This window comes from Denticeps clupeoides, chromosome 5 (assembly GCF_900700375.1).
Source record: "Denticeps clupeoides chromosome 5, fDenClu1.1, whole genome shotgun sequence".
Lineage (NCBI taxonomy): Eukaryota > Metazoa > Chordata > Actinopteri > Clupeiformes > Denticipitidae > Denticeps > Denticeps clupeoides.
Window position 1 is genome coordinate 5920975 of NC_041711.1, and position 27014 is coordinate 5947988.

A 27014-nucleotide genomic window follows, 5' to 3' on the forward strand; every position below is an offset into this window, starting at 1 on the left:
GCAAGGATCCTCTGTGACATTCTCCACTGCCTGCTTCACCTAAAAGAAAGGCCATTCATTAAGTATTATTATCTTACTGCCTGTTATATAACCAGGCAGAAACACACACTCAGGCTCTCCACTGAAATGCGACAGCTTGTGAAAACAGGGTCAGAGACAACGATCAAAGACAGGATCCCAGTGCTGACAGCCACAGTCAGCAGTCCGAGCACTAACAGCCCCTCCCCATTCACCAGCCAGGGGCCCTGCCTGCGCACCAGATCGCTGCCCCCTGCTGCTGTGACAGGCCACCTCTACATGCAGATAAAAACTTAAAAGTACGTTCACTACGTGCTACATGTCCCTCACCATCTGTGTTTGTACCGTTGGACAATGGGTGATGTTAGCAGGGTTTGTTCAGATACAAATGCTGTTTGTCCGCTGGATCTTGGGGGGAGAGGAAGGGACCAAACAACCAAATAAACTTCAGGTATGGGTAACTGAAGAGCCAATATAAGCACCTTATAAAACATGTTGGTGAAATGTTACTAGCTTGTTCATATTAAATCTTTAGCACATTCTATCTCAGACAATTTGCTGCTGACCAGCTAAATATTTCCAAAACAAAGTCAATCAAGTATAAAACAAAAAGCTCTTCTTTTTATCAAATGCTGTACCAAGCATAGCTTTGAATGAAAGGAGTAAAAGAATAGTCATACACTACCCTAAACATAAACTTTATTAGATTTATTGGGGAGGGTGGTATCATATAGCAATTCCCATCTTTGAAATATTGTGATATTTTCCATCATTAATTACACTAATGTGTTGATTAATAATTTACTCTGTAAACCTGTAATGAATCATCCTCATTGAACATGAAATACAGCTTTGATTTACAGCACTTTTTTAAAATATATTTTGATTCAACACATGTAGAAATAGACAAGATATACCACCCCCAGCTATGCAATGCTCCAGCGTACATATCAAGAACATTTGGGCTATTCAGCTGAGGTGGAATTCTAGAATCTAGGAGCTTGCAGTCAGACACACAGATGGAATTTTCATCCTTGATTCCCATAAACTCTAGACAGGAGCAGTAAAAATAACTTAAAAACATTTAAAAATGGTAAAAGTAGCTCATATAAATATTTGAGCGCAGACTTTACACTTCAAACCTCTGCTATTTCACAACCAGTTCTCATAATAGAAACACTCTCCTTTTCAGCATGAATGGTAGTGTGAAGAGAAGGGAAGGCTTCGGGGGGGAGGACACGTTCTCCAAAAATCATATATGGAACAGACAAATGTGAGCATAGTAGTTGCTTTATGTGTGTAGGCTGAATACAGTGCATTTTCAGATTTAGATCCAGACAGGCATTTTCACTATCACTGAGCCATGAAGGGGCGCATACACACACATACAAACCAGAGTAACAATATGGCACAATCTTTGGACACTCACTTTCCATAACTGCTTAGTCCTACTTAGGGTTGCGGCTGCCGGAGACCATCCCAGAACTTATGGTAATGCACACACACATACCTACAGACATTTCAGAGTTGCTCGTTCACCTAGTGTGGGCATTTGGACTGTGGGGATGAATTATCTGTTTCGTAAATAGGGCCACACACCCTGGGTAAGTGGTGGACTAACAGGTAAGGAAGCGGATTTATAACTGTAGTTTACATCCTGAACTGCCAGGTGCCACTGAGGTCCCCACACACTGCTCCCCAGGCCCATTTCACAGCGCACTTTCATTTTCACATAGTCATCTCTGTTATCATTGTGTCCTCCAAGTTTGTAAATCCCCCCAAAATTGCTTTAAATCCCAGTTTGGATTCTTTCCATTGCTGTTATGAGGAATCTCCGGTGTCCTCCAGATGTACACTAGGTAGATTGGCCACTCTAAATTGCCCATAGATGTGGGTGTTTGAGTGTGTAGTGTGTGTGTGCAGTTGAGTCCATTCAATGCCCTGGGATGGGCTGATTATGGACAAGTGAAGGATAGATAATAAATGAGTGAAAGTATTCTAAATATATTATATGTAGAGTTTATGTACTCTACACCGCTAAAGTGAGAGAAGATGGGAAGAAATATATATGAGTGTGTAATCTTCAATTTGTAAAACATTTTGGTTATTCATTATAGTTTAAATGTCACATAGGCATTATAACCATCAGCCTCACAAAGCTGCAGGTGTATGTGTGTGTGAGCAGAAAGAACAAGAGACAGAGGATACAGTATCTCACTAATGGAGCGCTTTTGTTTTAGCCGATCAATTCTGTTCCTTGCCAAATCTGACATTCAATCTGGTATCACACTGAGAGAACCCCCCACACACCCTCACTCATAACTGTAACATCAGTAACTGGGGCTGAGTTTATAGAGATAAATCGCTGCACTCCCCTCACGTTTTACAGCACAGCCCAGAGCAAAGGCTGTCTTACATTCATCCATCTCTGTTGCCTTTTAGCACAGCCCTCTGTTCAGTTCTGCTGACTGTGGGAGTGTATGAGAGCCAAGATGAATGAGTTTTATACACCTTTTTAAACAAATTAAAACAATTAGGGAAGTTTCTATCACCCTTTACACATCACAGACAGAACGTTCCAGAAATATTGAACGGCCTGAGTGAGCAGAGAAAAAAAGAGAAAAAACACTACAAACCAGCCATGTTACAAATTAAATAAAATCAACCAACCAACCAAAAAAAAAAAAGCAGCACAAAGTGAAAGCAGGTAATACAACTATAGACAACCCACAACGCCGGAAAGCAGTCACTTTCAGAAGCTCATCATTGTCATTAAGCATGCACAAAACGCCTTGCAGCCCCCAAATGTTCATAAACACAGTCAGTTTCCCCATCCCACCCTCCACCCCAGAGAGTGAGAGAGAGAAGGAAAGAGAGAGAGAGCATGACACAGAATGAAGGAAACAAAAGAGCTAAATTTAGAAAAAGGAAACGACTGCTTTAAAATCCACCCACACATCTCTCTGCCCACGAGTCTGAGCTTGGCATGCGTGGGCACAGGGACACAAAGGGGCAAAGAGAACCACAACAGGCTCTCACTCTTGCCAACAAACACACACAATCACAACCGTTTAATACACACCAACAGGATGCGGTTGCAGGAGGGAAGTTGTGTGTGATGTGGGGAGAAGAACTGCAGATATTCACAAAGCAAGCAGCCATCCACTAAGTCTACATCATATTATTAGAAACTGCTCCCCTTGTGTATTGAGTCCAGAGTCTAGCTCACCTGCATCTAATAACTGTTTATTACCACAGATTTTGGGATGTCTCACATGCAAATGATCAGTAGTACTGATCATTTACTACTGATACCAGTATTACCTGGTATACCTGGTACCTGGTATACTGGTCATTGAATGGACAGAAGCTCAATCTGAATCTGGAGTAGTGTGGTACAAATTGGCCTGCTTCTGGATGAAGAAAGCACCATGGATATAACCTTTCCATGCATTTCATGTAAAAGTGGTTAATGGAACACTTCTGGCAGGTCAGATTTTGGAGTATAAGTAGTAGAATGCGTTTCTTATTTTTCTAAAAAAAATAATCATACCAGAAGATATCTTTCTTCTGCTTTCTTCTTTCTACCTTCGCACACCATGGAACACTACAAACTACTTTAATATTCAAAAAACAGTTTATATATTTAAATATATAATATATTTTAAGGGAAATTTATATCAAATTATATCATAAAACAATAGAAATTAAACAGACAAACATGATATAATTTACCATATTTCATAATATACCACACACAGCTAAACAATAGAAAATTTCAACAGACCCATCTTAAGGTGTTCAAAAAAAATGGGAGCAACCACTTCATCCATTTTCCTTACAAAAATTAATCCAGCCCACACAAATGGTAAAAGTGGCCCAAAAGCAGTTGTATACTGCGCAAGGGTCAGCAAAATTTAAAATACCATGATCTCAGTCAGAGTGAGTCTCCCTAAATTCCTGATTGTGTTCCCCTGTTTGGAATAAATGGATCCTGTCACCGCCCGGTCACTGTGTATCTACTGCATTCAGTATGTATGTGCGTCTGGTTGTGCAGATTATCGTGCAAATGCGACATGCAAATGAGTCCTTTTTCCCATGCCATGCACTGATCCATGACCCATACAGATCACAGACACCTGATTGTTAAAAATACTCACCATCACTGGGAGCTATAGCAGTAGACTGACCGCAGCTGTTATTAGCAGTGTGGTTGGTCAAAAATCAACCTGCCAATCAAGGCTCAGCCTTCCACTCCACTCAGCAGCACACCCAAGAACATGCTAATCAGATGAATGAACATGTCAGTGAAGACCTGTATGCCCTACAGCCCCCCACCTCCAACACAGCAACACACAAACACACAGATCCGAGGAGTGGCAGCAGGTAAACACTGCTGAGAGGGAGCTGAATTGTGGGTAAACAGACGCAGGGTGCCAGAGGGCGGCGGCGAGCATCCAGCGGCTAGTGGGCCGCCTGGCTCTGGCACAGCCTGAGAGACTCCACTGAGGAGAGAGTTTACCGAAGGGTCCGGCAGAGTTAATGGCCCCACCCGGCCCACAAAAACCTCCATTCATGCAGCACAGGCAGCTACAGACTCAACCATTTTAACCACTGCGGTCCGTAGTTGTGAGACAAAAACAAAAAAAGGAGTTCAGCCCACATCATCTATGTTAGGGCTGGAACAATTAATCAATACGAACATTAAATCAAGTACAACATTAAGATGGAATCCAGTGTAGAACTACTAACAGGACGAGGTGCATTATTCTTTTTGAAATACAGTGACCTAAGTTAAAATTATGTTTTTAAATTGCACTTAAAAAGGGTTTTTCAGGTCAGGGGCCTTCAAATGCACATCTGCATAATCTACTTTACTAAATTATAGATGTTCTTTGATGTCTGCAAATCTACATGGGACTCTACAGACCTTTCAAATGGAATAATTACAAGGTGTGTCAACACACAACACTCACAACGCATGTGTATATAATATATATCAGTGATAGAAAATTCTGTTAATAGCAGTATTTTATAGTGTAGCTCACTTATGAATGACTTATGAATATTTTTGTGAATTTATTTTTTAAATGTATCTATTTGTGTTGTTGTACTACATTTATTTTGTAACAATTCAATTATTTTTTTTATAATTTAACATATGTAACATACTAAGTTAAAATGTTCCTATTATTTGTTGTTTGCAAAATGTTTGTCTGAGATTGATGGTTTTTGGTTTCAATTTGTACTTAATGCAATACCCGGATCCTTCATGTCCTTATTCCTGCACCTATGCACAATATCTCTTAAATATATTAATGCTGAATGATAAGTATGAGAGAACTGACATGACTATTTCTGTTATATTACATCACTCTTACCAATGGGGAAAACATGTCTCATGAGTCACATGTTGCTCTGTAGACAAGCCCTCTGTTTTCTATAGATCCTGCCTGTACCAAGGGACTGGTGTATTGAGAAGTCAAAGTAAGAGAGAGTGGGAGGGTTTTCCATCTCCGACTCTAGCCTCAGGGAAAATACAGTCTTGTTGCCTTCCCAAAATCCCAGTCCGTGCTACACCGGGCAACCCAGGGGAAGCAGCAGTGGGGGTTCACTAAAGCCCTTAATGCAGAAAGAAACATAGTCCCACTGGACTGAAGAAAAATACCGCTCTATACCGAGCCACACCTGCTGTGTGCTTTGACATGCATGATAATGTCACCAATCTCTACATTCTATTTATACATATTTATTTATAACAGTGCTAGAATTTTTTCTCCAACAAATTAAATGTGATTAATCAAAATTCATTCTTAAGATTAATGCAAACGAGTATGGAAAAGAGGATGTAGTTTGGTATTATCATCTTTCTTCTTTTATTTTGAGGCAGATTCAAATCATGCACCAAAAACACTGTGAACCACGTGTCATAATGTACTATTTTCACTCTTCGTCTCCATCTATATGTAGGGATTGCCTCTTGCTGGGATGAAAAAAAAAATACATTGTATATGTATATTTTTAATGTGCAGTAATTCCTGTGCTGAAGTGAGAGTCCCTCCTAGTTTCCCTCCTATGCTGTCACAACTGTTTCATGCTTGCTGATTTCTCACACATCTTTTCGCACCAGGGGTTTGAAGTACATTGGGTGAAGGGGAACATGCAAATGCCCCGACACAAACACCACCCACATAAGACCTAATGCACATGGCCGATGTTAACAGCCATGAATCACCTGACAACAGACAAGGACATCCTTGTACCTTAAGCTCCCTCCCGCTCGTCATGTCTCTTGGTATGAGCCGGGACTTTGTGACACTTCTGCTAGGATCATGTGAATCACAGGACCAACCTTCCCACCAGCTCTATACATGGATAATGACCTTGCTGTGCTGTGGGTAAGAAGTCCTGTGTTCCCTAAACCCAAATGGCCCACTTTCTCCAATCAACCGCACACAACTGTGGCACAGGAACCGTTGCTCACCAATAGACAGAAACCAGGCCGGACTGCCTATGTGTGTTTCAGTGTTAGACAAAGATAAAAAGAGTATGTGTGTGGGCAAAGCCACAGGGACCCTGGCAGGTTTAGGATGCCAATGTGCACACACACTCACACACAAAGCAGATTAATATGTCTGTTCCAGACTCACATGCTCCTCACATGCTCCTCACATCACAGCCAGTCAACGTCTGGTATCGGACGTCTGGAGCTGCAGAACTGGAACGATTATTTAGGTCATATTGAATCATTTTGTTAAATGTGATTGCAATTGCAATAAGATAAATAAATGGTATCATGATGCAACCTGGCAGAAACAAGCTTCCATACTACATTGATACCGAATTTTATTAACGGTGCAGAAAATGTGCATGTCCTTATACATGCTGTTAACAAAATCTCAGGCTGATATTCAGGCTGAGATTAGCTTAATCATGCAGCACTATTAAAATGTTATTGTATTTATATATACACAGCTATATAAGACATAGCATACTGGGGAAATTCGTAAATTCCATTCCACGAGTTCTTGAATAATGTAGAAACAAAGAAGGAAGGCAGGAGACAGGGTCAGTGTTGCCCACTGGGCTGCTTTAAATTATGTATTTTGGGGAAATTATTGTCAAAAATTGATATTGAGGAATACAACTCTTATGATAAGTAGTCACAGAAATTAAATTCTATAAAACAAGTTAATACAAAAGATTGTTCTGAAAAAAAAAAAAAACAAAAAAAAACAATTGTGTTGCCGCAGCAGCCAGCATCATCTTATGTGGGTGGAGTATGGCCAGAATTCTCTACGCCACTCTTCTACTGGTTGAACACCCTTCCAAGGTGTGCTTGGTTGCCGGAAAGCTGTCTGTCAACAGACAGTCAGTAATTCGCCGTCTTAAATTCCAAGCTGACCATCAGCGAAGGGCAGTGCCCATCATCAGAGAAGGAGACCTTCGCCTCAAATTACCCTGCATTAAGCTCACCCTGAGTTTTATTGGTCCTTTCCTTGTTGTGTTCTGAATCAATCCTGTGTCATTTAAACTGAAACTGCCCCTTAACCTTCGGGTTGACACTGTAAGTCATTTGTCACTCCAGGGCCACTACACACAGATGGCATGGTCATGACACCCCCTGGGGCAGTGGAGGTGGATGGTGCACTACAGAGTCTCGAGATGTGGGGGTGTATTACAGTATTTGGTGGACTGGGAGGCTACGACCCCAAGGAGCAGTGTTCGATTCCAGCCAGGGACGTACTTCACCTGGGCATGGCCAGATCACCCGGCCCCACATCCAAGGGGGTGTCCAGCTTGCCACAGACTCCATGTTCCCACCCCAGGCCCAGGGTCAGTCCTCACTTCCGAGGCAGAAGCGCGCCTGGAGGAGGGGGTACTGTCACATCCCCGACAGCTCCGGCTTAGGACCAGTGTATGTGTCTGTGTCTGTGTGTGTTGTGCATGTTTTGTGAAAGTGCTGTGTTTGTGTGTGATCACACAGGATCGTGACTAGTCACATGGACTAGAGCTGGCACGTTAGTAGTCGCTGAGGTGGACCTGTGGACCCAATAAACTGTCCATTTTTATTAACCTTATCGTCCGTCGTTCCTCACTCCAACCTCGGGGGTGACAAATATACACTGTAAAAATGCTTATCTAAAAAAACATCACTAAAGCATTAGTCTAGATGAAAAAAAATGTTCTTATTCATAAAAAGCACATATATGCCTGTACACCCTGTACATAGCATATTCTGGTCTTCAGTCACATGACCCTTCCCAAAGGGAAAAAACAACTATACAACAGCTGCCAACACCTCAGGAAAAATCTGCTTGTGAGAAACCTGAGCCTCCACCCACTACTGTATATCCTCCCAAATCCAGCCTGCCAGCCAGCACCCCCTGCCCTAAATGGTTGTAGTGGCCTCCATCGATTTCCCAGGCCTGGGCAAGCTTCATGCATCTGATTGATCACCCAATATGAGCCTAGGTGGTAATTGTGGCTAAACCAAACTTGGAATGACACATTCCTCATTTGGACAGATGTTGATATAATTTAAGAGGCCAGTTGAGTGAGATGAGGTGACGTCACTCAGAGAAAGGCAGATGACAGCTGTGGTGAAAGCAGATAAGACAGAGCACACAGATCATTACTCCTACCACATCGAGCCCTGCTCATTGTAATTTCCAGCTGTGTGGTAAAGAGATGGTTGAAAATCAGTACCACCTAGCACCCTGTAGGTTGACTGATCAATCTGAAACACTGTTTAGGTTCACACAATTGTACAGGAGGCAGCCAAAATGCTGCTGTACACCATAATCCACCAGAACCGTTTCAAAGTTCCTTTTCCCAGCTTCTCTGGTTATTGTTGCCCTATTGAAGCAATTGAAAACAATCCTTATATATGTAGTTGGGTTTAACACCTTGTGACCAATTGTTGTGGTGCTATAATAGAGGAAAATAAAGTACTACTTGTTAATTTATCTGTATCTTGGATAGCTGTTGGAAGGCCTCTCGCTGTAGTCTACTCGCCAAAACACATTTTTAGAACATACGATCTGTTACAGAAGCATTTGCAAACAATTTTTTACTTGGCACCATCATAACTGTTTTTAGCCCTGTCTGTCTTTGTTGTCTACATGTTTTGTTTAACTTAACTTATCTTGCACTTTATGTTGATTTGTTGATGTTGCACACGTGAACTTTATATCAGTATGTAACTTTGGCTAAATGTTACATGTAGCCCCAGGTTCCATTTGACTATGTACTGTCTAACACATATGTAGCTGAAACGACAATAAAAGCTAAATTGTACTTTAACTTGAAGGTACCAGTTGCCACCCAGTATAATATAAAATGTACAAACACAACAAATTGGACTAACATTTTATAGGTCTTTCTATTTCTGATTGTTTTTACACTCTAAAACAGAACCAAAGCCTCAAAATGATAAAGCAATATAAGTAAGGTTATGTTGTATGACAAAAATATCCAGCATTTTTATTGAAGCATGTTTATTTTTTTATGCAGAAAATTAAGTATGTTTCAAACATCAGCTGCCTCTCTGTCTCTCTCTGGCATCACAAATCTTTCAGGACTATTGAAACACCATCCCCATTGTTTGACAAATGGAAGAAGACACAAATGTTTGCTGCTTTGGAGAACATGGAATACAAAATGCTTTGCTATGTTCATAACCTCACTTATGCAATTTGATTTGGATTCCGGCAGTGCCATTAGTACATTCATTAGTTATTTATTTACCATCTCTACACTAGTCAAACATATAATCTTTAGGTACGTTTCTGCACTAAGTGAAGGGCAGTATTTGAGATGATGGATTTGTTTTTTGTTTTTTTTCATCAGACAACACTGTGTGGGCCTGTGAAAATGCTGCTATCCACAAAGAAACATGGATTTTATCAATATTTTGAATGAAGTACTCTTATCTGTCTAGCTCTGTCAACCCTTGTGTTGCTGTAGACTACTGTAACAGACAGTGGTATATTTCATCATTAATGCAACCCACTGAATCAAATATATCAATATATTCTGCGGGGCAAGTGCACAGGTTGTTGGGACCTGGACAGCGATTTCCTGGACAGAATGCAGCATGAGGCTGATGGGTTTCTTCAGACAGCTTTTAACTTGCAATGGACATACAGTGCAGATGCTGCCATCCAACAGGGAATTCCCTCCAGGGACACTGGCCCTTCCTCAAAGAACCCAGTGTGCAGTGCTGATGTCATACTGCTTCACCTAGCCAGAAAGTGCTGTCTTATAGGGCACAGTAATCCAGAAAACACTATATGCACTATAACAGACCAGTCTTAGACAAGTAGCTGCAGTCAGAGCAGTGGTGGTGGCAGTCAGGTGGCAGTGGTGGCCTAGCGGTTAAGGAAGCGGCCCCGTAATCAGAAGGTTGCCGGTTCGAATCCTGATCCGCCAAGGTACCACTGAGGTGCCACTGAGCAAAGCACCGTCCCCACACACTGCTCCCCGGGCGCCGGTCATGGTTGCCCACTGCTCACTCAGGGTGATGGGTTAAATGCAGAGGACAAATTTCACTGTGTGCACCGTGTGCTGTGCTGCTGTGTATCACATGTGACAATCACTTCACTTTGAAGAGCTGTTTTGATTTAAAATCCAACTTGTGAGAGCAGATATGGGTTATGCTTTTATCATTTTCATATAGAAATTTATTTCTATCATGGATTGGGCATTAACAATCCACTTAACAAAAACCAACAATCCTATTTTCAGTGGGACTGTCAATTGCTAAAAAAAATATTACTAATAATAATTGCACATGTTGAAGCAAACCAAAAGTCCTGGATGTCAGATCTGGTGATAGAGCACAGCCAGATCCAATATGAAAAGAGGCATCAAAGAAGCCAAGGTAGCATATAAGAGGAGGATTTAGGGTCACAACAACAACATCAGCTAGATACGGCAGGAAATCCAACATGCAAGCAAAGAAAAACACCATGGCAGCTGAGGGCAATAGCAAAAACAAAGAAATTCAACTTTGACTTCAGGAGTAAAAATGCAACCAATCTACATCAATGTTTTAAGTTCTTGGGTGTGCATATGGATGCAGATCTGAAATGGAGCTCCAACACCTCCGCTGTAGTAAAGATGGCCCAACAGGCTTTTTCTGAGGATCCGTGTGTTTACATTATGTTGGTGTGCGAAAGTTGTAAGTCACTTTGGATAAAAGCGTCTGCAAAATAAAGGAAAGTAAAGTCCCGCCTCAAACGGAAACACACGTAGTGAGCTGCAGTGGGCCATTAATGCAAATTCTGCATTTTAATAGCGAATTCTGTTTTATTTGTTGGATTCCGCAATTCCATCCACATTTTCCACATCGCGGAAGGTCTTACACAACCTTCTTTCTCATTCTGGAGAATTAAACCTTCTCCTGTCAGGACAAAGTAGCGCAACCAGTATTGCCAGATATCTTATAGTTTCAGAACAAATTTGTTCAACATGCGATAATTATGTACTTTCATGATGACTTAACATTTTCAAATGAGTTCCCCCAGCAATATTCCCCTAAATATTTTTAGGATGGAAGAAATCAGAAAGCTTTAAGAATTCTGCTATACAAATTCACCCTAGTTAGGCTGTCCTAGTTAGGGTACCGGGCCACTGTAGCACCAATATACTACTATTACCACATATTTCAGTATCAGTTGTACAGTGCCACCATCTGCCACTGCTTCTGTTTGTTTTCTCCAAGACACGGAATCAAGCACACAGACTACTGGCAGACTCCATTGAAGAGACCAGCAGATAAATTCTGGTTCCTGGCAACTGCTAAATGAGGACTTAGCATGAAACGAAACAGTGGGTCACCACAACCACCACCACCGTAACAAATAAAGCTTCAGGGATTTTCAAATTGACCAGTAGCATCATAATGGACTGTACACTGGACTATACTTTGGACTTCTCCACCTCTACAACTGTAGGACTTTTTCTCGTATTGGACAAATCATCACAAACCCTGCACTGACACCACTTGCAGGCTTACTCTACCCTGTTTCACTCAATCTTGTATTTTTTTCCTCCTAGAGTTTATTTTGTGGAGTTTCTCCTTGTGTTCAGAAGGGTCAAGTGTGGGGGGGTGTCAACTGTAGGGCCTGTCAAAGCCCATTGAGACATACTGTATGTGATTTTGGGCTATATAAGAAGTAAATGTTGTTGAAAATGTTGTTGTTTACTGATGAGCACATAAAGCTGTGAAGGCATTGTTAAAATTTGAGCTGCAGACAAATAAAATGAAAAAGAGCATTAAGTTTAGATCTGTACTGTAGGTAACAAATGCGGGGAGATGGAGCATGTGACAGATGGGCACCTCACTCATGGAACTCAACATACTGCCTCCTAAACAAACACACACAAACACACCCACACAAAGAGAGAGAGTGCTAGATGCCCCCAAATGCTGCTCTCAACTTCCTGTGAACCAAACCTAAAACTGTTGCAAAAAAACTAAAGTTTTTTTCCAGCTGTAATTAAATCTGCCAAGCATGCCTCAACTAATGTTAAGAAATCCCTGAACTCTCGTGCGGCATCTGTGCTGCTGTGGGTTCAGCCAATCTACGGACTGGCATTCTCACCAGAACTCACTGCTGCCAACAATCACACATCAAGACGGACCTGCAGCTCAAACAGAAAGGGATGCAGAGTTATTGACTAACAAATCATGATTCTCACTTCAAACTGAACCCAGAACAGCTGGACTACCGCAGCTTCTGAATAATTCTATCACGTTCGGTCACTGATTAAACAATAAGAAGAACAAAATTAAAGGGGGATATTAAAGGGTGTTTTTTATGTTATACATTTTTAGACTTTTACTGAGCTATTCCATCTGACCATTGATGAGTACAGAGAGAGAGATACAGTTTTTGATACAGTATCTAGTATGCAGTAGGTATACAGTAATCAGTATGTATGCATGCAGTATGCAGTATTCATGCTTGCAGTATGTCTGCAGTATGGGACAGAGTGATGATGAGTGATGAGAGGAAACTCAGATAGTGAAAGTGAAGTGCACTGCAACACAGCACACATGCACACAACAAAATGTGTCCTCTGCTTTTAACCCATCACCCTTAGTGAGAAGTGGCCAGACATAACAGGCGGGTTTGCCTCTGTATTTGGGCCATTTTAAACATTCTGTACCCATCTTACATGGAAAACCACCCTGCACTCTGATTGACTAAAAGAGTTTTGGGCCATAGTAAGAGAAAGAACTGGGAATGCTTTTAACCTGCATTAATGAAAGGCCCAAAGAGTAATGAAGACTCTGATTCCCAGTGCACTGACTAAGCAGAGCTGCGTTCCCCCAGTGAAGCTGATGAGTAAGCACTGCAGCCACTTTGGGGAAGAAAAATGAGGGAGTTCATAGCCACGCCCTACTGTTTATATGTGCAAGATTATATAACAAGAAAATGCCTGTGAAAGGAAGGTGTGTGCTGAGGGTAATTCGTCACTGCCACTGAGTCCTACTGATACTACTACTACTGTTGCGCACACATATGCATGCAAAATATTACAGTGTTATAAGAATAATGAGGTTAAACACAAGGTGCACAGAGGGTGCACTTTCCACTTCAGTCCAGACACCATTCCATGATCATCACTTTATCCCTGACTTGTTTGCCAGCTTCTGCTGCTGTTTCCTCTCAATATCAGACGAATCCGCGCTTATCTGTCAACCCAGGCCACCAAAACTACTGGTTCAGTCCTCACGACTGGACTACTGCAACTCCCTTCTAGCTGGTCTACCACTATGTACCATCTGACCTCTACAACTACTACAAAATGCAGCAGCATGACTAATCTTCAACCTTCCCAAATTCTCCCACACCACCCCTCTGCTACGCTCCCTCCACTGGCTCCCAGTAGGTGCATGCATCAGGTTCAAAATACTGATGCTGGCCTACAAAGCCAAACATGGAGTAGCCCCATCCTACCTCACAGCCCTTATTACACCTTGCACTGCACCTTGTTTACTCTGAGCCTCCAGTACTGCTCGCCTGTTACCTCCATCTCTGAAGGTAAAAGGAAAACATTCATCTAGACTCTTCTCCGTCTTGGCCCCTCGGTGGTGGAATGAACTTCCCCTCGAGGTCAGAACAGCTCAGTCACTGAGCACCTTCAAATGACAGCTCAAGACCTTCCTCTTTAAAGAATATTTAGATTAAATTGTAATTTTCTTGTTGTCGAACTTTGTGTACAGAATTTACAACAGAGTGAATAAAATAGATGTATTCATAGTTGCCGTCCTAGTGAACCGGAATTGATCTCTTCATCGATGGTAACTTAAGCACGTTGTAAGTCGCTCTGGATAAGGGTGTCTGCCAAAAGCCGTAAATGTAAATGTAAATGATTGCTGCTGCCTTCTATGCATGCCCAGAAAGCGACATTGTGATGAGTGTGAGTTTTTTTAATCTATAGTACAGGCCAAAAGTTTGGACACACCTTCTCAGTCAATGTGCTTTCTTTATTTTCATGACCATTTACATTGGTAGATTCTCACTGAAGGCATCAAAACTATGAATGAACACATGTATAGTTATGTACTTATCAAAAAAAGGTGGAAATAACTGGATACATGTTTTATATTCTAGTTTCTGCAAAATAGCCACCCTTTGCTGTGATTGCTGCTTTGCACACACTTGGCATTCTCTCGATGAGCTTCAAGAGGTCGTCACCTGAAATTTTCCAACAGTCTTGAAGGAGTTCCAAGAGGTGTTTAGTACTTGTTGGCCACTTTGCCTTCACTCTGCGGTGCAGATCACCCCAAACTATCTTGATTGGGTTCAGGTCCGGTGACTGTGGAGGCCAGGTCTCCACTTTTTGTTAAGTGCATTACTCCACATGTGTTCATTCATAGTTTTGATGCCAAAGATCAGTGAGAATCTCCCAATGTAAATGGTCATTAAAATAAAGAAAACACATTAAATGAGAAGGTGTGTCCAAACTTTTGACCTGTACTGTATGCATTTGTTCGAGATTCCGATTAACCACACAGCTGAGGGAGCCATTGTGTTGTGCACCTTAGGCCATCTGTTCTTTTGTTATATTTGGGTAATTAACACAAGTGACAAGTACACTTCTGATTTAAATGTGAAACTTACAGATTTAGCTGTTGTCCTCCATGAAATACTCTCTCAACATGACTCAAATGAACAATATAACAGACTCCTTCCATTATATTTGGCCTTTATGTTTCATATTCTCTTGGTAGATTTAAATGCTTGCTTTGGCTTGACATCCTGACAGAATAACCACTTTAAATCTAGCTTGACGTTCTCACCATTGGAGGATTGGAGAAGAATTTTATCTGATTTTCCTCAGGATAATTCATTTCTTTCAGTATAGATATAAAATTGTTCTAAAAGCCAAGTAGCCAAGGCCCTGCTGTATTTCTTTCTTTCAAGAACAAGCTTTTAAAAATGACAATGCTTCACATCAATTAGTTTATTTCAATTAATTCAGTGTTAGTCACAACCGAATATTGATTCTTATTGTAGGAGCATTTACTTGAGCATTTAGCTCGGATGAGGTAAATGGCAAGATGAATCACATGGAGATGGAACCTTAGCACCATGCTAACATCCAAAGGTCACCTCTGAGAGCAGATCATGTCAGATCAATGGTAGCGTCACCGTGATTCAATTTATAGCACAGCGATGCTCTTAATCCACCCCCAGCATGCCCTGAGCTGAGTGGTGACAAGAACGTAGAGAGAGAAGCTTTTTGTAAAAGAGCAAATCAACAACATACATCTACATCTAATTCACAACCCACAGTTGTACTTACTACATTCAATTAATTCATTCAAGCTCCTGGAATGAAGGTACATATATAACAATATAGAATGAAATTTTTTTTTCAACAGAACATAAGGAAATGTATTACATTAGATAGATTGTAATAAACAATGAATGTTGACCCATGATAACCAATCAAATTATTATCAAATATTTTAATTACATTTAATTGACAGTTGACTACCTCAAACAAACCTATAAGATTGTATAATTTTAATGTGAATTCCATTTTGATACAAAACAACTAATAAAAGTTGATTCAATTCCATTCTACATAAGTTAGCTTGTCTTTGCCATTTAATTTGACTACTGTTCTTGTCCCAGTATACACATCAGATAAACTGGCTACTGATAATAATGTGACATTATCTGGCCACTGATAATAATGTGACATTATCGTGGCAGTGGTAGCCTAACGGTAAGGAAACATACCCATGATTGGAAGGTTGCTGGTTTGAGTCATGAGCCGCCAAGGTGCCACTGAGGTGCCACTGAGCAAAGTACTGTCCCCACACACTGCCTTTCATGGCTGCCCACTGCCCACTAAGGGTGAGGGTTAAATGCAGAGGACACCTGCAGTGTTGCATGATGACAATCACTTCACTTTACTCTGACTAGTTACAATAAGTAGGATTTCAGTTGTCCATTTTAAAATGTTGGTTTTAGTTGTATTGATTTAGCCAAAGGTGCAATGTCATTTCTACAGATTCTCCAGTAATCGATGTAAATTCACAATTTCACATGTTTCTAAATCCAAAATGTCAAAGAGGATTTTTAGTTGATCAGTGGTATCCTGTCCAAACTGTGTCCATAGCCACAATCAAACATATACATAGCTGATTAATCCTCACTAAAGCAAGGACAGATCACTATTAATGAAACACAAAACATCTGGGTGGTTTTTCCACCCTCTCTAGTTCTGAATCCTGGAACAATGAAGAACATGCTGAGTGTTTCCATGGATACCAGTTTGGGCAATGTCAGTTGCTTTTTTTGGGTTCTTTGGATGGATCATTGTTTGCTCTGTCATAGCACCATCCAGAAATGTGAACAAAAACTTGTATAATGATCCTGTGCACAGCGTACCAAAAATCCACCCAGATATAATTTCAAGAAGTGTTTTTCTGTTTCTTTTACATATACCAAACCTCTGGAGTCTCCAGGTGAGGAAAAGCTCTGGGCAGAAGCCAGTTTTTATTACCTTGATCTCAGTTGCTACTCACCCTGCAGCACAGCAAGTTGAGGACATGTACTGTAATCACATAGAGAAAGTCAGAAATATATTTATTTTGCCTTGGAAAGCCAAAATCTTGTTGTAATTTGCTCATTGTTGAACTTTGTCCAAACATCACACAATTTTGTGTGATACATCGTGGCCACACCCGTTATGAGGTGCCCGCTAGGCCATATATCAAGAAAAGCGTCCTTTCCTCACACATCTACATACAAACCTTGCACATACACCATATATTCCTCACACTCAAATGTCAAAATTTTTGACCAATTTCACAAAATTAACCAATTCAACTATTCCACTCTTCCCCTTCATCCTTTCATCCTCTTGTCTTTTAACCTTTCACTGCTTTCCAAGCCAAAATCAAAGCTTGTTCACAAACTTTCTAGTTATATTTTCAAATCTTACACAGACTAGGCCTGGGAGGAAACAATATTTTTCATAACATTTATGTATAATACAATATTCACTCGTTAACAATTAATCTGGAGACAACTGAGCAAGAGTGTTGTGAAGGAAGCATTACACAGCGTATTTACAGAATTTGGATGTTATAAATAAATAAGTTATACAAGAAAATTTGTGTGTACGGTTTCACCCACACTATAGAAATGTGTGGCAGTACTGAAACACTGTTGAGTGAAAGACCTTTTTTTTTGCTGCCTTACATCAGTGTACAGTCATAGGGTGGGAAGGATAAGGACAGAAGGATGGGCCGTCCTGCGGAGACATTTCTGGAACATGGGGCCTCCCCAGAAATCCAGGGTAGATCTGTGAGGCTGGCCACACTGGACCACAAAGTGAGTCCTGTTCTGAGCCTGACAGTAGGGACAGTGTAGTGCTGGTGGCAGAGAGGACATGTGGCTGTCTGTGTGTGATAGAGAGGAAGCAGGGTAAGAGGGCAACCAAGAGAAATACAAAAAAAAATAAAAGATTGCAAAGCTGAAGTCAGCCTGACCGAATCACTACCATCTGTGCATGAAGAGTGGGGATACAGTTGGTCTTTTTTTTACTCCACAGTCAAAACCAATCAACAGCATTTAAGACGCCCATCTCAACTTTTCCCTCTTAGCCCCCCAGAGAGACAGGGAAACACTAAAGGCTGTTGACCTGCATGTCTACGGGCTAAAAACAAACAGTCAAATGACCCAGTTTATCCAACCCACGGCTAGAACAAACACAACCCATTGACTTTTGGCTCAAACCACACCTGCATTACATAACACTTGACCTTAAACACAACAGTGCTGTGCTACTGGAGCACAGTATTCAATAGTATTCTTCAAAAACTGAAGCATGTATTCTTTATAATACTTCTAAAGTATTTAGAAACGAAGTATGAAATCAAGTAGTATTTTCCCTGTCATTACACCAAAACAGTTGTAACCTGTTAGTATAGAATCCTCTGAAAGTGATATCTGGTACCAAAATGTTGGTTAGTATCAGATTACACCCCACAGATGCTATTATGTTTGCATTACACATTAGGTGTGTTTAAATTAATCGTTAAATCGATGCATCACAATGCAAAAATGGTCGATATTGCATTGATGCTGTGCAAAATATAATCAATTACAATACAATAACCATTGCTTGGTTATTTTCTGGCAGTGGTATAATAATTCGTTAAAAAAGTAGTTTCACGCTGCGTGGTGCAGCATTTGACAGCCTTGTTATTGCACTGTGCTCATTTGTTGAGCTCTGAACTTTACATTTCAATGTCATATTTTTGTTGATATTAGGAACGTTTTGTTTCAAAATTTTGCCACAAAACATTTGTGCTGTCAGTGGAGTGCGGACTGAACACAGACCCTTTTTCAGCTCATTGTAACAAATCAAAGTGTCCACACATCTGTATGAGACCTTAAATCTTGTAAAAGAAAACATCATGTGACTAAGTAAAAAAATGATGGGCTGCATCATGATGCATCGATATCGAGGCATTGATAATCATTATTGACTCAAATTGTGAGACCAGTGAAGTTTCACACCTCTATTACACATAGCATAGCATTTAATTAAACCAAAACGTCATGCTATACTCTTTGATATCAGCAGATGGTGTACTAAGAAATTATGCAGCTAAAGACCAATGAAATGCTGCCACAAGAAAGACATACATAGACCAAGAAAAAAAAAAGAACTTCAGACTTCTGCAAAGAGAAACTGTTCCATCTAGGATCCAGCTGTTGGCATCGTTGCTAGGCAACATCACTCAGACAGCAGTCAGGTAGGCAGCAGATACTGGTTTCTGTACATTGTGAAAGAAGTTAAATAAGACATGTGCAATCTTGGAATATCTCTCATATGCAGATGCAGAAAGTCAGACGTACCAGCAGGATTATTAAAATGTATACATTTTTACTAAATATGAAGTGAAAGTGAAGTGATTGTCATTGTGAAACACTGCAACACATCACACGTGCGCACAACGAAATGAGTCTGCTTTTAACCCATCACCCTTGGTGAGCAGTGAGCAGCCATGACAGGCGCCCGGGGAGCAGTGTGTGGAGACGGTGCTTTGGTCAGTGGCACCTCAGTAGCACCTTGGCGGATTGGGATTCAAGCCTGGCAACCTTCTGATTACGGGGCTGCTTCCTTAACCACTAGGCCACCACTGCCCCAATGCAAAATGCCAAAAGACTGTTTTAGTACATTTAAGCTGCATTAGGAATAAGAGAATTCAGTCTCATCTTACTGGTACTGGTTTCAGGCGGTCACTCTTTCTATATCAACCAGTATGCGAGGCAGCATGGCCCGTATAATAGCCTTGCTCTGTCTTAGCAAGTGACCGTGGCATGTGTGGGTGCCCATTCCTCAGATCCTTCCACAAATACCACACAGGCTCTGTGCAGCACACTTGGGGAATCACTATTGAATCTGGGATTTATCTAGAATAAACAGCTCCTGATCCAAGGAGTGGCTGAAATACAAACATGCCAGCAATAAAGGAAAAAATCTGTCGGCACAGAAAGCACATAGTGGACTGAAGCCAGACGTTTAGTCAGACTATTACAACTGACCACATGCACACATAAATGTAATTGTAAAAGCACGTTAATCAAAGTCTCAGAGAGTTTGATATGGAATAAATCCATATCAAATTCCAAAACTGCATACTCATCACCAAGGGCTTTCTATAATGCACTGACAAGCTCATAACAGCTTTACGTAAAGGCACAAACATGCATTCATATTTAACCTAAAACAGCCGTAAATCCCCATAGTATGCTCAGACTGATAACTACATATCTGTTAATTCACTTACAGTACAGTAAAGGTGGCCTTGTATACACCTCCATATTCTCAACTGCAGCATAATTTAATGAGTCTAAAATGATGTGCTCTTTTCATGACCTTACCTGACTACGCCAAAGCATTCACTTGCCTCGGGCACTCTGCCGTGTTTGCACAGCCAAGAAATGAAGCAACAATGAATAAACAGACGTTTCACTACGCCTGCCCCTTTCCTGCAGGTTTCACAGTCATTGGCAGCCAAGGCTGGCAGCTAACAAAAGAAAAGTCATGAGGAGCTGAGAGTGCAACACATGGTCTTAGAAACAGGCAGAGAGTGTAGAGGAAAGGAAAACAGGAAAAGGAGGACATCCCACCAGCACAACCAACTGAAAATACCCAGACGTTCACAGAAAAAAAATATGTTTGTAACAGTCAGCCCCACAGATGGGGCAGAGGCACTGACCAGTGAGAATGTGAAAGCCCGGAGAAGGCAGCATGTCTCTTCTGATGAATAACTCTGATCACCTGAAGACTCAATCCATCATGGCCCTGCAGCAGATTAAAAATGGTGTTAACTTATACTGTTGTACACATACTGTACACAGTAAATGTAAAGCTGCACATCCTAGTGGTGCATTGCAACATGTCAATGAGCAATATTCACAACAGATTAAATTATTTTAATTTAATCATTAACATCTTCAATTATGACCTATAATTCTAAATTCTAAATTGCATGCTCTGCAACTGGCATCAGTAACACATGGCCTGATAATGAAAAATATACAATAGGTCCATCTGTGCCATGACCAAAAAGGATGCACGGGTGGCTCAATATTTAGAATTGACATAACATTTTATTGTAAACCAATCCATCTTGCTTGAAACCCACAAAATCTGGCAGCAAGAAGTCTAGACACAACAAGGCAGACTGAACAACTCCCTTACTATTTGAATGCCTTCTTTATCTGATATGTCCATTCTTTGACTACTTTGACTAGCCATTTTGTAGTGCCAACTGAAATCATCACAGTAAATGTCATTCACTTCATCGAGAATCACATAAAGGTCATGATGCACACACAAAAAAGTACAGTGTACACAACAATGATCCGAATCTGGGCGTAGGTTTGCTTTTGACACTGGTGGGGACACACGTCATTTGTCTTAAATGTTGGCTTAAAAAATGTTTCCTTTTGAATTTTGCTAAACATTTATCAGTCAAGCAAATGTATATGTATTTTTGTTCATCAAATTGCATTATAAGCAGTGAATAGAAGTCTGCTAAATGACCCTCAGCAATATTTATTGACCAGTTTAAAAATAAATGTACACTATAACCTTGTCTGTAATCACAAATGGAGCTTGGACAGCGATGGAGAATTCTATAGGCCCAAATTACAAGGAGGTTCTCCAGGAAAAAATTATTTGTAAAAAACCTGAGTGGAGAGAGGACAGCTCACAAGCAAGATGATCCTGAACACAGCCTGAATCCTTGGCAGGATGGCAGCAGTGGTGGCCTAGTGGTTAAGGAAGCGGCCCCGTATTCAGAAGGTTGCCGGTTCGAATCCTGATCCGCCAAGGTGCCACTGAGGTGCCACTGAGCAAAGCACCGTCCGCACACACTGCTCCCCGGGCGCCTGTCATGGCTGCCCACTGTCCACTCAGGGTGATGGGTTAAATGCAGAGGACAAATTTCACTGTGTGCACCGTGTGCTGTGCTGCTGTGTATCACATGTGACAATCACTTCACTTTAGTCTAAAGCCACTCTGCAGGAGCAAAAGTCTTATGGGAAGGGTACAAGAAAAAATCACAGTGCCCACCTTAAACTACAACAAAACAGCAAAATATAGCGATGTGTCACGCCATGCCTATATTTGAAAGCCAAGCATTTGCTTTTTCAGCCTCCAGTACACACGGTCCCTGAGGGAAGCCCTGATACCAAAACTGAGACAAATGTGGTGGATGACTGTAATTACACATGCTGCTTTTAGTGAACTCAGTATTTAGACAAGTTAGATTACAGAGGCAGTATTTGTTTATTGTGCTGATTCAAGTGTACGGCTTCAGATTGCAAATGTTGGAAAAATAAAGAAGCACAGGGAGAAACAGAACATTGGGGTTCTATTACAGAAGTTTCTTTTATAATATATGGCAGCTTTACCCAAATCATTCTGTCACTAGACCCCCTAAAAGCACTCACTCTTGAATTTCCACTGTCGAAGTTAGGTTCCTTTTCTGGCATGCAGCTAATTGCAGCTTATTTCCTCACATGACAAATTAAGACAATAATATTATTATACATGCTGAGACAGAAAAATAAAGATCGTACTTCCCTAAATAATTTTCCTCTAGTTTTAACCACAGAAAGTTCAGCAGCATTTTTGACTAGCCAGCACCCTTCAAATGTTCAAAACTAAAGTGCAATAGTGAAAAACAAGTAAAAAGTAAAGCATGTACAGCATGTACATTATCTGTGGATAGGGCTATGTGTATTCTTATTATATAAAATCAGATCATCTAATGTTTAACTGCTTTCTTATGACTGAAATGTAGTTTCTGGGGGCTGCTCATTCCCATGCCTGCTATGCCCTCACATGCAATCAACTGATAAAATTAACCCACAGCACTGTGACCATGAGAAACGTTTTACGTTTCACAAACCCCCAGGTTTCCATGGACTGCTCCTCACAACGGACAGGCTGGCAACATTACAGCAATTACACGTCTTCTTATATCTGCTCATCTGACAAAGAATAGCCTTCACAATTTCCTCTTGCCGGTGAACTGGTAACTTCTTACTCCTTTTTAGAAAATGACTTTTCAATAACTCTACAGAAAATATTCATGACCATATGTTCTCTGACATTTCTGTGCAAATAAAAATAAAATTTACCAAAACACTGTTAATCTAAACTTATGATAACCCTTAACTTAAACAACAGTGTTTCTTCTTCATACTTCACGCAGCCCAGGCCTGAGTACAATAAGCCCCATTTTGTTAAAGCATAGATCATCAGCTGTAATTTACAAGATTTTTAAAGTGAGACACGTGGCTGCGGAGGTGCTGGAATATGGAAGCAACACATGCAGTACCATGTGACGTGGTTCACTACATAAAACTGGCAAAGACACTATAAGACACCCAACGTGCCAGGATGGGCTCTGGAAGCCAGGACTTAGATCTGGATTCAGTGATTAAATGGATTGATCCAGCTGAATAAGTATGTTCATAAATACAGGCGACACAAAATATCCTATAAAATGGAGCGCATTTCATTTGAGAGAAGTTTCCTCTCATGATCTAGACAAATTTCACTAGAATGTGTTAAAATGTTAAGTCATGAGATGGCAACAAAAAAGTCAAAAGTTCTATTTGTTTCAGCCAATATCAGGACATGGACAATATCAGGAAAACAATGTTTCTTTTGCTAAATAAACTGAGATAATTATAACATAGATGACATTATAGATGTCTGCTGACCACCCTGTGAACACAGAAACTGGAGGTAAACAAAGGATCAGTGAGGCAACATTTTACAGGTATTTAGGAATCAAATGCTCATTTAACCACGGCAATTAGACAAGGCAGTGTAATAGTTAGTTTCAGCAGGTTTCTGTTTGAGCTGCCATATTTTTGGATGATTTTAAATTAATACTTTGAATTATAAACACTTATATGAACAAGCATTACCTTAATGAAATATTTGGCTTATAGATGGTATCATTTTTTACATAGTAAATCAAACGTAGCCCAGGTATGTGTGTGTTTATGCAGGTTGCTGCTCCTGTGGGTTTGATCTTTAGCATTTGGCAGCTCATTGATGCTGGCCGACACACAGCCAGCTGTACAGCAGAGACTTGAGGAACATGGCCTTATGTAACAGTTCTGACACAGGCCAGGGCAGCACATCAAGCACAAGTGCACACACACACTCAATCTTTCACACAAAAATATTTGGTTCTCGGTGAGGGTTGGACTCTTTGGACAGGGCTGCTCTTTGTCACCGGTTCTGTTCATAACCTATATGGACAGAATTTCTAGGCACAGCCGTGATGTGGAGGGTGTCGAGTTTGGTGGCAGGAGAATCTCGTCTCTGCTTTTTGCGGATGATGTGGTCCTCGTAGCTTCATCAGGCTCTGACCTTCAGCTCTTGCTGGGTAGGTTCGCAGACGAGTGTGAAGCGGCTGGGATGAGGATCAGCACCTCCAAATCTGAAACCATGGTTCTCGATCTCGTGGTCTTGCTCACGAGTGAGGGTCTATGTCCCAATCCTCACCTATGGTCTCTTGGACGCCTCCTGGATGCCTGCCTGGGGAGGTGTTTCGGGCATGTCCTGCTGGCATGAGCGCCCCGGGTAGACCCAGGACATGCTGGAGAAAGAATATCTCCAGTCTGGTCTGGGAATGCCTTGGGGTCCTGCCAGAGGAGCTGGTGGAGGTGGCTGGGGAGTGGGCTGTCAGGGATTCCCTACTTGGGATGCTGCCCCCCGCAACCTGGACCCGGATAAGAGGAGGAAGCCGACAACGACGAATCAGGGGGCAACAGTTGTAAGTGGGGTTTGAACGTCTGACTTTGTGGTCTTCTGGTTCATAGGCAGGGTTGTTACTTGCTATGCTACTACCACCCGACAGAACCGCTGGTGAGCGCTGGCCATGCACCACAGCGTAAGAGCAGTACCACTCGCTGGTGTTGCTAGTGGATTCTGCAACATGTGCGATGGCGATTTTTCATTGTCATTTGTTCTGATACGTCAGAGTAGAATCACAGTAAACATAAAACCAGCATTGGCAGTGAGAACGCTTAACAAGAGAACAAAATTAGAATGATAATTAGAGACAAGAGGATGGTAATAAGACAGACAAGACAAACATATGCCGCCAATAGACCTTTCACACAACCATAAGCAGTTCACACACTGCTTCCCAGGTGCCTGTCATGGCTGCCTACTGCTCACCAAGGATGATGGTGATGGAGACTCTGTTCCATCACTTAACATCAGGGTTCCTGTAGGACACATGAACAAACATGGGTGTGCAGAGGACACATTTCACTGTGTGCACGTGTGCTGTGCTGTGCTGTGTATCACAATGACAATCACTTCACTTTCACTAATCTACGTCCTCACCAGTCAGGGCAACAGGTTTATATCTTATGGAAAGAGCTGCAATTGTAGAAGCGCACTCAGTGGTCAAACCTACAGTTTGTGAGACTCCTTGGTTTTTCCTCTGAGATGGGTAGCATCTAGCCCTCATAAAACCACATCTACTACAGTCTACTACATTTGATACTATGACACATTTTTGTCACCACACACAAGATGTTCACAAAACAGACCAAACAAATTGATACCTTAATGCTACATAAAGAGCAGACTATAGTTTGCAGGCTTTAGTTCTTGACACTTTACATACATAAACATAATCCTAGGTTTAATTGGACATGCAGATTATTTGTCATTCTAGTTTTACAGTTCAGTAACAGTGACTTACCTGGACGACAAATATCTTGTGGAAAAATACATGCTAAAGTATTGAAAGCAGGTTTATAGCATATTGGCCAACTATATTTGACATGCATGCAAAGAAAAAAAAGTTTTTTATTTAGTAAATATCATTTTAATCAATTCAATGTATTGCAAAATAGTGCTTAAATTGATTAATAAAACATGAAAGACTAAACCTCCACACCCTCCTTTCACTCACTTCCTGCAGTAGCCAGAAGAAGATCCTGGCACAGTAACACTCTTATTTACTCGTCCTTCTCTCCACCTCCTCACACACTTTCACTTTCTGTTCTCTTATCTGAGATGAGAAAATTTCTTAGTCACAAATATGAAACTTGTCCTGGTGCACAAGAACACTCCAGCAGAGACCACTGGGTCGTGCAGCACTGAGAACGACATGGACAAGAAGATGCGGATAAGTGAAGGTGTTTAAGCATATTGGTATAATGTTTGATTCAAAAATCTCGAGTCAACATACATATTAGATAAACTGAGACAAAATGTCATTGTGTTCATAACTGTTATGTCCCAGGGTATTTTGCACCAGGGAGTAGTTATGGGGAATCTCTGTTTGCCATTCTGTGTGTGTTTTTGTGTGTGTGTTTTTCCTTTCCTTTTAGATTGCTGGCTCCGCCCACGGACTGGTGGCTAATCTGCCACTGCCAGCCTAAGACAAGTCCTGAAACAGTAAGTGCTCATTGAGGAGTTTGGACTTTGGAGTTGATAGTGTTTGTTCTTGTAGTTAGTATTGGCACGGGATCATGACAATAACACAAAGCTAATATCAATGGTTTAGCTGCTCCACACTTAATATAGAGATCAGCAAAATGCAGACACCTCACTGTTTCTATTGTTTGTGTTTGTGAGAGGGTGTACTGATGCACTACAGACTGATCAATAAGGCACTGCTTCTCAGCCATGTTCACTGTAGACCTGACAAAACCACCTCACAACAGAGCCCCCAACACCCACCAATCCACAGATACAACCCTCACTCACTGACACACACTTTTTAAGTCAAGGAAAATTTTGCATGTAGACTGCATGCTGTGTGGCATTTCAACCATTGTTCTGTTCTGGTATTATGCAGTAATGGTATCACACACACACACATACAGAACACTCAAACCATCAAAGAAACCAAATTGTGGCTATCCTGGAATAAAGTCACTCATAAAAAC

At 41.1% G+C, this 27014-nt stretch overlaps 1 protein-coding gene across 3 annotated transcripts in view; it reads right to left on the reverse strand.

Moving 5' to 3' along the window:
* hivep3b (HIVEP zinc finger 3b) overlaps nt 1-27014 on the reverse strand; it is a 79500-nt gene that overhangs the window by 31743 nt on the left and 20743 nt on the right. For 2 of the 3 annotated variants that reach the window (XM_028979761.1, XM_028979762.1), the window contains one exon: nt 20789-20874. The exons of the other annotated variant lie outside the window; for it this stretch is intronic. The gene's annotated coding sequence lies outside the window, so the exon portion shown is untranslated. The remainder of the gene's footprint in view (nt 1-20788; nt 20875-27014) is intronic. 3 annotated transcript variants of the gene reach the window in all.